The sequence below is a fragment of the Balaenoptera musculus genome, chromosome 11 (assembly GCF_009873245.2).
Source record: "Balaenoptera musculus isolate JJ_BM4_2016_0621 chromosome 11, mBalMus1.pri.v3, whole genome shotgun sequence".
Lineage (NCBI taxonomy): Eukaryota > Metazoa > Chordata > Mammalia > Artiodactyla > Balaenopteridae > Balaenoptera > Balaenoptera musculus.
Window position 1 is genome coordinate 56,263 of NC_045795.1, and position 14,330 is coordinate 70,592.

General features: G+C 39.9%; 1 long non-coding RNA gene across 1 annotated transcript in view; it reads right to left on the bottom strand.

Annotated features, from left to right (window-relative positions):
* Positions 1-968: 968 nt before the first annotated feature.
* LOC118903352 overlaps positions 969-14,330 on the bottom strand; it is a 63,831-nt gene continuing 50,469 nt past the window's right edge. Inside the window, exon 3 of the long non-coding RNA XR_005021785.1 lies at positions 969-1,302. This is a non-coding gene — a long non-coding RNA (uncharacterized LOC118903352). The remainder of the gene's footprint in view (positions 1,303-14,330) is intronic.

Below are 14,330 nucleotides of genomic sequence, written 5' to 3' on the forward strand. Positions count from 1 at the left end.
CTGTAATCATAATTAACATGATTACTTTTCTTTTTAATTTAATAGTTTTCCCCACTTGATTTTTAAGCCTGTGTATACATTAAATTGTGTTTTTGGCTACAAGTAGTAGAAAAATCTGGCTTACATCACAAGGACATTTCTAGTTTACTTAATAAGTCTAGAGATAGCTGAATCCGAAGTGTTTCAGCCGCTCAGTGCTGCTGTTGAGGACCGGGTTCTTTCTGTCCTTCTACTCGGCCATCCCCGGAGGGCTGGACCATCTGCCGAGGGTTCATCATTTAATGCGGAGAGATGGCAGCCGCCTCAGCTGCAGGCATCATATGCCTTCACAGTTGTCCGAAGCAGGAAGGGAGGGCAGGAACAAAGGACTTGCTCCTCCTGCATTTCTCTCCCTCAGGAAGGAAAATAGTTTTAAGTAGCCCCCAGCACACTTCCTCTTAGATCTCATTGGTCAACACTGGATCACAAGCTCTCTCCTAGACCAGACCCTGGCAAGGGGAATAAATTGCTACACTTTATTTGAGCTGTCATGTGTTCCCTAAGCACAAGTGAGGTTGTTTTAGGAAGGAAGATGGTGGGAATGGCTGGGGAGGGGTGGTCCTTTGACTTGGAGTAGTTGTAGAATGTGTCCTTAGACAACAGAAAGGCAGTCAAGGGTATGAGGAAAGGAAGGAAGGAAGCAAGGAAGGAAAAAGGAAACAAGCAGGCAGGCAATGGTGAGAAGGGGGAGAAGGAAACAAGACAGAAATATTTAAACAAAACAAAACCAAAAAAAGCAAGGTTCTAGCCTGTAGAAATTTTTAAAACTCAATTTATGTCACAACTAAACCATATTATCATCACCTACTATGGCTTAATAGTTTTCAAACTTTTTGAAGCAAACAAACTTCTATGTCAAATAAATAAAATCTTGGTTTTTTTATTTTTAAAATTTTTATTTTTTATTTTTTATTTTTTTTATTCTGTGGGTCAATATAAGACAAAGATAACCTATTTTCCATCTGGAAGTGACTTGCACCACACACTTTTTGGCTTATTCCTGGTTTGCTCTTGGGAAAAAATGCTCCTTCCCTTTTTAGAATGAAGATAAGCACTTTCTTTGGAGATTGACAGGGAGACAAAACAGAATTAAATAATAAACTTCTGCAAATTTCAAATTTAATTTTTTTCAAAGGACCAGTTTCTCCCAATCCCTCAACTTGTGATGTCCTTGTTGAAGTCCTCCCTAGATTCTCAGGCAGTGCTGGTGGAAACTCAGCAACCGTGCTCTGGAAAGATTGACGAGCCTTCCTTCCATGATGCCTGCATTGGCAGAAGGGCAAGACAGAAGATGCACATTAGAAGTTGTGCCCCAGAAACAAAGGACAAAGGTGCATGATTGCATCCCTCCCCACAATGTCTAAAAGGAGAGAGGGGCTCAGCCGAGCAGTGGGTGGTGATGTGTGGACCTATTCTCACTTTCCTGCTGCCAGATGGATCCAAGTAAGTTTCCATGGTTTTGAAATGAAACTCACCTGGGTGTATGTGGTTTGGTTTCATTCTTCAGGTGTAGGTGCTCCCCAAGGTCAAATTGAAACCCTCAAACTGGTGCCTCTTAAGAGGCTGACCCTTATAAGTTATGCAATGTGTGCTTCAGACCCCCATCACCTGAAACAGGTGGATTCTCACAGCCCAACAGGACCCACCTCCCAGCCAGTGACCCCATGGAGTCCTGAGCTGACAAGAGAGACTTGTGTCCAGCTCCGACTCAGAATGAAGGCATCTTGGACCCCAAAATAAACTCCATTTACTCTAGACCTTGCCCCCTTAAACAGATTTCCAGTACACAAAGATGATGTAAATCCTTCAAATTTATACCCAAATGAAATCATTATAATTAAATATACATATATATATAAATATACAGTATGTATGTCCACACATGTTTTTAAGTGTGTGTGTATATATACAATTCCAAATCTTGCTTTTTCACTTAATGATATGACTTGCAGAATTTTCCATATGATCATATTTAGATCTACCTCATTCTGTTTAATAGCTGCAAAATATTCCATGGTATGTATATGCTACAATTTATCTAGTCTTCTATTTAGGAAATAGGAGGTTTCCTCTCCTTCCCTCTTTTTTTTTTTTTAGCCTTACAAATAATGCTGCAATAAACAGCCTTAGACATAGATATCTATAGATAGATAGATAGATGGATAGATAGATAGATAGATATAGATAGATAGATAGATAGATGATACCTATTTACTTAAAAACACATGTCCATGGGGTATATAGATTTGCCTGGAAAAGAATATATGACTTTTAAATTTTGACAGGAATTGCCCACCAAAATTATTGCACAAATTTGCCTTCCCACCAGCACTGCAGGAGACTTCCAGGTAAACCTCACCAAAACAGGACTTTATCAAATTTTATTTGGTGCCATAGTTAAATAGATGGCCGTGTATATTGCATTGTTATTTTGATTTGCATGTCTTTAATTATGAGTGTAACTGAGAAGTCTGTTTGGTGGCTATTTACATTTTTATTGTCACGAACTGAATGTTGATATATTATTTTTCCATAGAATTATTCACTTTTTTTTTTTACTAATATAACAGAGCTCTTTGTACAGTAAGGAAAGAAGCCTGTGGTCCATCATGTTGCAAAATTTCCCCAGTATATTGTTTATCTTTTGGCTTCGTGTATTTTTTATGTAAAAGTTTAAAACACTTTTTGCAAAATTAATCAATATTTTTCTTTATTACTTCTGGCCTTCCTTTATCAAGATGATTTTTGAGATCAACCATCTTTTCTTAGAACTTACAGTTATAACTAATTTTAACGTATCACACAGCTTTTAAAAGATGATTGTTAATTCATAATCTCAGTGATTCCTGGATGATGTTCCTGTGAAAGCTTTGGCACTTGTTAATGAACTTTTGTCCTAAGTGACCTTTTCTCAAGGAAGACAAAGTCATTAGCTGCTTGCCCTTCCCATCATACTGGTATGTGAAAAGATGAGTTTTTGAGGACGCTGAATGCTGGTTAAATAATTACATGAACATTCATGGTAACAGCTGCCAAGTTTCCTGATTTTTTTAATTGTGAAAGATTCCTGGGCTGTTAGAGTCCTAACTTAATCTACAATTTACCTTATTCAATGGTAGTGCCATTTATTTTTGTTTAATTAGAGTGATATTTCTTTTGATGAAATACTTTGGAAGAGTGGCCTTAGGGACACGCTGAGCATGCTCAGTACTTGTGTCTATGGTGGGGTTGGGTGGGAGGAGGAAGGAGGGGGATGGGGCTTGGGTGAGCCAGCAGTCTTTTCCATTCAGATTCTCCTCTGATGCCCTGGGCCCATGCTTCCCTTCCCTTTGGAGTATAACTTGTGGTTCTGGTGCCTTTAGGGAATGGGTCAAGTCATGCTAAAGGTTGCTGTGGTGGGAATACATATCACATATCAAATGGGAAATTGTTCTTCAATCACTCACACCAATGCTGCGTTATTTTTTTTCACTTACTTTTCAGTAATTTCAATCCTTATGTAATGAACACGTATTAATTTTACTTTTTAAAAGAACAATGGATGTGGGGAAAAGGTAAATAACAATAATGTAGAAATTTAACTCTTGTTGGGTGAACAGAGAAGATTCCTGAGTTCATTCATTTTGAAACAAATGTGGGAGGGTGAGAATACATGAGCTGACAAGGGGCCCTAAAGGTCACCTGGTGATCAGATGTCCACGTGACAACAAAGGCAGAGACTGGAGTGATGCAGCTATAAGCCAAGGGATGGCAAGGATGGCCAGCAACCACCAGAAGATGGGAGAAAAAGAGATGTGGCCTTGCCGACACCTTGATTTTGGACTTCTGGCTTCCAGAATGTGAGACAATCAATTTCTGTTCCTTTAATCTACCCAGTTTGTGGTAATTTGCTATGGCAGCCCTGGAAGCTAATACAGATACTGAGGCTCATTAAGTAGAAAGTATGACCAAATCCACTCAGCCAGGATTCACACTGAGGTGTCCCTGATTCCAAAAAAGTCATGTTTTTTTCTCTACTCCACACTGCAAATGAGTGGTGGAGGTGACCTGATGGTGCACCCCCCAACCCCACTGCGCTAGCAAAGATAGAGTGGAAGGAGGCGGGAGGATAAACCTCTCCCAGGGGGGTTACTTCTTCTCTGAGCTCGGCAATCATGCAAGCAGGTTTTCTCAAAGCAATAGCTATCACATAGAATAATCACAACGCCACAGTTCAGCTAAGGAATGGTTACCTTAGGAATACAAATCAAGTTAGAAAAGGCTTAATAATAATAATAATAGTGGCAGAAGAATAGCTCAGGTGAAGAGCTTTGCAAGCGTCATGTTGTTTATTGTATCTTGTCCTCAAGCTAACACTACTTGTCACCGTTTCTCTAATGAGGGACTTGAGGTTCGGAGAGCATAGGTGACTTTCTTAAAGACACACAACACAGAAGTGGGGTTCTGAGTTTTAACCCTATGAACTGACTCTACACCAAGTGCTGCCCTAATAGAAAGTTGTCCTAAAGGATGAGCCCGCGAGAGAGCTTTGAGGGTATAATTAGGTCACTTCCACTGGGGCTTCCAGACTAAAGTCTCACTATCAGCTCCTGGGGAAGATGCATTTGTCCTTTCAGACTCTTGGCCCAGGAATCTTTTTTTTAATTTTTATTTTTTATTGGAGCATATTTGATTAACAGTGTTGTTAGTTTCAGGTGTGCAGCAAAGTGATTCAGTTATACGTATATGTGTATCTATTCTTTTTCAAATTCTTTTCCCATTTCAGTTATTAGAGAATAGCGAGCAGAGTTCCCTGTGCTGTCGTTGTTGGTTATCTATTTTAAATATAGCAGTGTGTACATGTCAATCCCAAACTCCCCATCTGTCCCTCCCCCGACCCTTCCCCCCAGAAGAAACTGGATGTGGCAAATTGGAGGCTTGCCTGGGGGGCCCTAGCCTTCAGGGAAGAGGGAGGGTGGGACTGAGGGATGCCAGGGAGGAAGGAGGCTCCTCTCCTCTCCCTCCCGGCCTCTCCACATGCATATTAAAAGTAGTCCATAAAATCTCTTCCTTTCAAAATATCTGGGTTTGTTGTTTGGTACCAATTACCCCAATCTTTTCTTTTCTCCTCCTCTTCCCTGTTCCTCTAAAGCTTAAAGTCACATAAACAGATGACACTGGATGAAAGTAGTGTTGGGCGTGGGAGGGAGACTCCGTGGGCAGATGGGCCAGTACCGACAGAGGGTACTTGTGGGTGGAGGGGCTGCGTCCTCATGGATTGTTCTGATGCAGCTTTTCAGTGTGTCAGGAGTTGTTCCCAAATCCTTTGTCAGAAATTCATCACATCTTATTAAAAGGACTGTTTTATTCGTATACTCTCTTTTCTTTTTCCACAGTGAACACAGGGGAGCCTAAAGAGAATTTAAACTCAGGTTTAAATCAAAACTCTGACCAGTGAACATAAATATTTTCCCATTCAAAAAAGAAAGGAAAAAAAAGGTTTTGGAAACTTCCTTGATGACTTGATTTTCCTTCACTTGTTGTGCCCTCTCTTCTCTCTCTCAAGGCCTCTTTCCATTTTTTCAGACATCACAAAGCAGAAAAGAAACTTATCTTACATAGACTCATCCAGGACGAGGAGCCCACCGCACACTGCAGGCTGTAAGGGTGACTGTGGTTAATCATTTCACAGAGAGAAACCTCTTTCTGGGGAGAGCAGACAGAGAAGAGGTTGAATTTTTTGCTCACTTGGAATTGACAAAATAAAATTGGAGAACTGGGGTCTGTAAGACCAAGAGGGACAGAGAAATAATGAAACAACAGCCTGATAGAATATCTCACCAACCTGTGTCTTTCAGAACCCCACTGCCCTCTCTTCATGCTCCTGGAAACCCAGGTGTCTGGGGAATTTTATCTGGGATGGTGATAGGGAAAAAGTAGGGTTCTAGGAAGAACTGTTAAAACAATCAGGAGTTTTGGATTTCTGACCTCAAACCTGTGTGGACAATAGATAGAACTTTCTATATCCAAAAACAATTTCTTCTTCAGTGTCCATTTTGCCTGTTGGGAGAAACTTGTTTTCAGGCAAGTCAGGCCCTCACCCCCTCCCACCCCCCAGGATTGTGTTCAAATACAAAAGCAAAGCTCTCTTTCTACAGCCCTGTCCCCCTCTGGACCACTCAGGTGTGCAGGAAGTCCCTCTACTGATGGCTGCTGGTGCCACGCTGGGCACCCAGAGACCTAGAGAGCTTCCTTGGGCCATCTTCCCAGATGTACCATTTCTATTTTTGCTTTCTTGGTAATCCCCTTTTATCCTCTCAACCCCCAGTAACACTGTTCCACAAGTCACCTAGGACTTCAGAGGAAAGTATTTTGTGACACAAAATGCAGTGAGAACTCTACACTAATGTTGTTTTTTGATCCTATAAAGAGAAGGAAAACTCCTGAGTTGCTGCCAGCCTATTTGATTTTTTGTCTTCTTTCGTGTTACTTCAGGACTCCAAAACATCAACTAAAAATCAGAGTCTCGTCACAGAACAAAAGTAAAATGCCGTTTTCCCCATGATGTGGATAAGCAAACACATACGCACCAGTTCTCAGGGCTGGGCATGCTGTAGCACCATGCAAGTCTCATTCACCAATGGTAGAAATATAAGTGGTCTACAGCCTCGTGGTGAGGAATTTGGCAGTAGGCATCTAAAAACCTTACACATTTGGAACACTGATCAGTTCTACTCGGAAAAATTTTAATTATAGTTAAAAGTGACTCATATACCCCAAAATGTGTGTACACGATATTTATTAAAGTACTGCTTAAATAGTGAATAATTTGAAAACATTTAAAAATCCAAAAATGGACTCACTAAATATTTTAGGGTATTTTCATACAATGGAGAAAGTATGCAGCCATTAAAATTTGTTGTAGATGAATATTTAACCACATTAAAAATGTCACTGATATATTGGAAAGTTCATATTACAAAATAAGATTTATAGTATTGTTTTTGTAAAAACTTATATTTATATTATGTAATATGAATAGAACAAAGACCAAAAAAACCCCTAAAAGCTGAAATGTTATCATTAGTATTCCTAGATTATGGGCAATTAAAATTTCTTTCTTTTTCTAAAATGCTCACAATGTATTTTCTATACCTGTATAGTTTATAATTAGAACTTTTTAAAAGAAATTCCCTGGATGAACAGTGACAATACTTTTTAATATTTTGTTCTTTCCATCAAAATGTTCTCTCCAACATAAAGCCCAACAGAAGGCGGCACAGGGCTCAGCCCCTCATACTTTATGCAAGCTGGAAGAAGAAACTTCACAGAAATGAAAACTATTTGTGTTTCACACACCTGTTCTAAACTGGAGGCTAAAGATAACAGCTCCTGCTGAATTCAAAGCAAATTTACAAAAAACAAAAACAATCTCCTCAAAAAACAAACAAAAAACCCCACCACCTTCCACATACTCTTTCAGTGAACACTAAATTCACTTTCTAGTTGATTGTCCAATTCCTCCCTATTATTTTTCCTGTAAAATGAGCCACTAGGTTCATGATCACTCAAACCAGACAGCTCTTATTGATCATTAGCAACACTGAAATCCAAGAATATAGAAATTGCACAAACCTGAGACCAAATCTGCAAAGGACAACCGAGAGGATGGTCTAACAAAAGGAATTGCATGTATAAAGAAGTGGTATTTATAGTACATATATATACTTTTTTCTTTAAGATTCTTTATGATACATATATATATATATATATATAAAAGAAAAAAATTATAGTTGGAAAGTCTCTTAGTAAATAAAAGGGAGCTCTTACTATATATCATTACATCACTATTAATTAATTTTAACTTCTGAAAGAATGTACTTCATAGAAATAAAAAACCACTGATGTTGCAAAATGGAAACAACTGTTGAAATGATACATTTATGTGACTTGACTGCGTGCAGCATCTTTGCTCTCTTCCCCTGCCGCACTCCAGAAGGCCAGTGTCCCCCAGAGAGGAGCTTCTACACAAGTCTGGTGCCCCAGTTCTTATGTCTGGTGCCCCAGTTCTTAAGTCTCGTGCCCAACTTTTCGCAGCTGCCACCCAGAAGACACCCCTGATCACCTGGCTCTAGAGGCCAGGGGGGCTTAAGTTCCTGGGTTCCATTGAGACTGTCACAATTGGAGGGATAGTATTTGGCAGACTACTGCTCCCAGGGCACTGCAAAGACAGCAGGCTGAAACACACCTCAGTCTTTCTGAGAAGGAGGCCTATTTGCTTGTCCAGAAGCTTCAGCTTGAGGGGCAGGCTTCTGGCATGCAGCACTTACAGGGGCCTACAGAGATGTTCCCAAGAAATGGAGGCTGGTGGAGGCAATCTTCATGCTTTGCCTCTGCCTTGCCCCAGATCACCAGTATCTTACAGGAAGGAGTTTATACCCTTCTCCGGCACCTTGAATTTTGTGGCTACTGCCAGGGGACACCTCCTCATCTCCTGGCTTTGATGATTAGCATGGTTTGTGCTTACAGGTCCCTCAAGACTGTAACCAACAGCAAAAGAATACTTAAATAGCTACCACCCCCAGGGCACAGCAAGAGGCAACAGACCAAGGAGCTCAGTCTTTCTGGAAAGAGGCCTATTAGCTAATCATCATAGCTGCAGCTTGAGGGGCTTCTGATTAAGCACACATCTAAGGGCTGACTGTAAACCTTTCCTGATACCTCTGAGGGTGGGCACTGTCTTCACGCTATCCCTCTGTTGCATGCCAGAGAGCCAGCATTTCTTGAAGGGGAGCTCTTACACATGTCTGGTACCCCAGTTTTCATGTCTGGCACCCTGGCTTTTGCAGCTGCCACTCAGGAGACGCCCCTTTGCCTGACTCTGGTGGCTGGGGGGCTTGCACTCCTGGCTCCCACAGGGCTGTAGCACCTAGAGGGAAGGCTACACCACCAGGGCTCTTACACATGTACAAGGCACTGCACAGAGAGCAACATGAAACACACTCCCAGACGTTCTGTGAAAGAGGCCTACGTGCTTGTCTTGGAGCGTCAGCCTCAGAGGCAGCCTTCAGGTTTGGCACATCTAGAGGTCTATGGATGTGCTCGCAGGGAACGTAGGCTGGAGGATGCCATCTTTGTGCTCTCCCTCTGCCTCACTACAGCTCACCAGTATCACCCAGAAGTGAGGTTGTATGCTCATCTGGAGCCCCAGTTTTTGCAACTGCTGCCCAGGGAACAACTCCAGATCAACTGGCTCCGGGGGCCAGCAAGGCTTACACATGTGGTCCCACAGGACTGTATATATTTGCATTATTTAAAAGCTGTTACCTGAGGGTCTGGCTTCCAATCAGCCTGAATCTAAGTGCTGACTGCGATCCTCCCCTTTGGGACACTGAGTGGTCTCAGCACACCTTCAACTACTGGGAGTTATTAAAAATAAAATAGGTTGCTTCAACAATCACAAAGGTTCGAGAGACATCCAAGGCCATGATTGAATGATAAGGTTTTCCTACACAAGGCCAACCCTTCAAGATTGGGAGAAGTGGCTGTTTTATCTAATGTGTAGAAACTAACACAGAGAGTCAAGCAAAATGAAGAAACAGAGAAATATATCCCAAATGAAAGAACAAGATAAAACCTTAGAAATACAGCTTAATGAAACAGGCATAAACGATTTACTTGATAGAAAGTTCAAAGTAATGGTCATAAAAATGCTCACCAAACTTGGTAGAAGAATGGATGAACACAGTGAGAACTTCAACAAAGAGATAGAAAATATAAGAAAGTTCCAAATAGAAGTCACAGAACTGAAGAATACAATAACTACATGAAAAAAGACACCAGATGGATTCAACAACAGACTAGATGAAGCAGAAGAAAGGATGAGTGAACTCAAAGACAGGACAAAGGAACTCACCCAATCAAAGCAGCAAAAATAAAAAAGAATGGAAAAAAAAAAAAAGAGTGAAGAAAGCTTAAGAGACTTATGGGACCACATCAAGCAGACTAATATTTGCATTACAGAAGTACCAGAATGAGAAGAGGGAGAAAGGGGCAGAAAACTTCTTTAAAGAAATAATGGCTGAAAACTTTCCTAACGTGGGGAAAGAAACAGAAATCCAGATCCAAGAAGCCCAGAGATTTCCAAAAAAGATGAACCCAAAGAGACCCACACCATGACACATTATAATTAAAATGTTGAGAACTGAGGCTCAAAGAAGTGAAGTTGTCCCTATTGCAAGGTTAAGTAACCAGATAATATCAGAGCCAGGGCCAGAATCTAGGTCTTCTCATTCCTAGTCGAGAAGTCTTCACCTCCACCACATTCTCCTAGATCACATCTCAGAATAGTGACACAACTTCCACTCCCTAGAAATGTTTGCCCTCTACATCGCCTAGGCACTTGAGGTTCTTGACTAACTACTGCTGCCCAGAAGAGGAAGTGGAGGGACTCAGTGAGCAAGCCCATTGCAGCTCAGGGTTTTGGAGTGCCGAGGAGACTCCGTGGGGATAACTTCTCTCTGTACCTTGAGTTATCACTATCATCATTTCAGCGTCCAGTTCAGTGACTACACTCATTTCTTTGGGCAATATTATGAACAATGGCTTATAACTGTTTATTATTTTTAAATCCATCTATTGATCTCTCCTCGTTGATTTTACAATCCCATTTTTCCTATTTCTCTGTGCCCTTTGACCGGGAGTTTAAAAATAATATTAGAGACAGACAAGTTATTCTTATGCTTGAACCAATTCCAAGAACAGTGTTTTCCAGAGCAGGGAATGAGGAGGGGTTGCTTTGGCCTGAGTAGAGGTAGAGGAGCATTATTACGGCCTCGGACTGGGTCTAGTGCAAGCATCTCCTCTGATTAAGCACAGGCATCCTCTGAGATGCAACTAAAGGCACTATTGCCTTTGTGGCTCCTTTACATATAAAAATTTTTTTTAATTATTTTATGGTTGTATTGATACAATGACAAACAAAATCCAGGTTGGAGTCATCACTATATACTCACTATTATTATATTTATTGTTTCTTCTGATTTTAAAAGAAATTAATATTAATTATTTTTGAGGGTAGCGTGGGCCCTGGGCCCCATGCCTCCCGTGCCTGTTGGAAGAGTGGGCCTTCATCAGAATTAGATGGGCTGAGGCAAATCCTGCTCCCGTTGCGTACTCTTCGTGGTATCATGAGTTCCCCAAACCCCTGTTTCTTTTTCTCTAAAATGGGGATGATCATCAATATTCTACCCAGGGCTGCTGTGAGGATAGAAGGAGATAATACATATAAAAGGAATATCTCCCCCCATCCCTCCATCTCCTCCCTTTCCTGGCAGACTGATCTGCAGCATGTGTCCTGGATTTCTCCCTTCTGTAATAACAGACAAACCACTGGTCAGTGGCATAGCCATTAGCAGAATCTAGTTTTCTAGATATCAGGTCATTTTTCTCCCTCTGCTCTTGTCAACACGTTCAGAACATTGCTAAAACTTTCCTATGATGACAATTTCCAAATGATTTCATATCTCCCCATTTGTGCACAAACACAAGCTAACCTCATGTATAGAATAATTCACCTTGAGCATCTTTTTAAAAATTAGCTAAATAACAGAGTTACTTCAACCACAGGAGACAGAGGAGGAATAATGTCCAATTAATGGTGAAAATATTATTCATTGATTCAAATTATTTGTTTTATCCTTTTACGTGTCAGGCACCAGAACAGTCTTATAAGCCAACACATCGGTATCTTCACAACCAAAATTCACTGTGAAAATAGACAAAGCATTTTTTTACGGTTACTTTTGGTACCTCAAAATCTTTGAGACAAATGCTCTAAAGTGTCATGTGATAGGCAATTGTATGGCTTTTCCAATAAAGGAAGTGTGACAGTTTTTACTCATGTAGGATAATAGGCATTACAAAACTGGCAGTAATGACTCCAGAGTTTCTAGTATAATTACCAAACTCTGGTGCAGTGATTCTAAACCGTTAGTTCTTAAGGCACAGACTTCCAAATCAGAAAAATTTTGATAGTATTTGTGAAGGGTATAAAAGATAAAGAATGAATAAAAAAATGAGCACAGAATTATTTATAATGGAGAAAAGTAAGGAAGTAAAAACACCCAACAGGAGGGACTAGTTAGCAATTATGGCCTATCCATATGATGGAATGTTATAATATGGATTACATTTTGGGGATGGGACAGTGCTCATATCATGCAGAGCAAAAGCTGAATAGAAAACAATAGTGATAGCATGATGCTCTCTAAATGGCACACAAAAACAAAAATGGTGAAAATAACCAAGATTGATGCATTCTGTAGTATCCTGAGGCCTGCCTTCCTCAGCTATTCATTTGTCATGAACAGTTGTGAAAGATTTCAAAGTGGGGAAAAAAGTGGGTGAATATATGGTGCAAATGATTCTTTTTCATATAAATGCAATTTAATTGTGTCCTATTGGAAAGCAATTGATCATTGCCCTATGGAAGAACAATTTTAAGACTATTTGTAAATTCATTTTATAGTTCCTTATTCCCTCCCTATATGGTTCTTAGAATTCTCCCTTGAACTGGTTGCAACATCTTACTGCTTCCCTTATTTAATTAATGAGTACAATAAAACCTTTGATACATGTTCATTTTATATTTGTATTAGAGTCTGATTTTACCTTTTTGTAAAATTTTTCTTTGACATATTTCATCACCAATGATGAGATAACTCTTCCCTCCTTTATACAACCCCATCACCATCTGACATGGACCAAAGCCTAAAACAAGGTCTTTAAATCATTGGCCCATGATAGGTCTAGATTATCTGACAGAAGGAAAAGATATCAAGTAAAACAGATGCTATAAGATGAACAACCTCACTATGAGAAGTCTGGAAACCCAATCTCTAGTTACTGGTTTGAGATCATCAGATATGCATACTTTCCTTTGATAAATTTTAAATGTATGTGTTGTGCTAGGCTGAACTACATGAAATTTCTATCTTATAGGTTAAAATTGTCAAATATCAGCATATTCAAACCATTCAATCTAATATATAATATATATATAATATATGCATATATACACATACATACAGCACACATTTATGCAGAGTAAAACCCTAAATGATAATGGAATTTTCTGGGCTAATTTAGGAATAAGCAGAGAACTGCATTTCTTTGTGTTTCTCTGTTTCTTTAAGCTCTTGTTTGTGAAACTTTCTGTGAAATGTCAAGAGGAGAAGCAGTGCAGTATTGTAAGAAACTTATTAATCCAGGAATTAAAAGACTTTTAGTCTAACTCTTGCTCTAAAATGCACTCATTCCATTAGTAAACATCACCTTAGAAAACTTTTCTTTGATGATGAAGGATCTTGCAGTTTCTCTGGAGTACCATTTTGACAATCTGTTTTTCCTGACGATCTGGAATGAACAGGAAGTAAAGTAGAGTTGGAGCTTGAAATTCTCTGCTTTACTTTTGGCTGGTTAGCGTCAAGTTTTGAAGAAAAGCAATTCTTATTATGAAATTCTTTTTCTGATTGACTTCTTTCTACCAAAGGGGAGAGCAGCAAACACAAAGCCTGACTGAGATTCCTTCAGCAGAGCTTCAGTGATTCTGAGTTTGACTCTCCTGTATTTTCGTTCTACAGAGCACATCCCTCCCACACAAACTCACACTCTCCCATATCCATCATGGTGAGTGTGCCACTCATGAAGACAATGGCTCAGGCATGCAGGAGGAGGGCGATGCCCTGCCCGTAATACCACGTGCGCTCTTGCTTCCAGTTACGGCAAAGACTTGCATTGAGTCATCTTCACGTTCTCACCTTCTCCTTGGCAGTGCATGTGACCTTCAAGCACAGGTCTTAGAAGAATGACCAGGATGATGGGGAGACAAAAGAGAAAGGGTACACATTTTTTGTATAATAGCTTTATTGAGATATTATTCATATACCGTAAAACTCAACCTTTTAAAGTATTATATTCAGTGATTTTAATGCATTCAAAGCGTTGTGTAATCATAGCCAATAATTTAGAGCATTTTTATCGTCCCCCCCCAAAAAAATCTCTCTTACTCATTAGTAGTCAACTCCCTATTTTCCTCTCCCCCAGCCCCTGGCAACCAGTAATCTACTTTCTATGTCTACAGATTTGTTTATTCTACACATTTTATATAAAAGACTCATACAATATGTGGCCTTTTTTGTCTGACTTCTTTCACTGACCATGTTTTCAAGGTTCATCCATGTTGTAGTATGTATGAGCACTTCATTCTTTTTATGGCTGAATGATATTTCATTGTATGAATCTATACCATA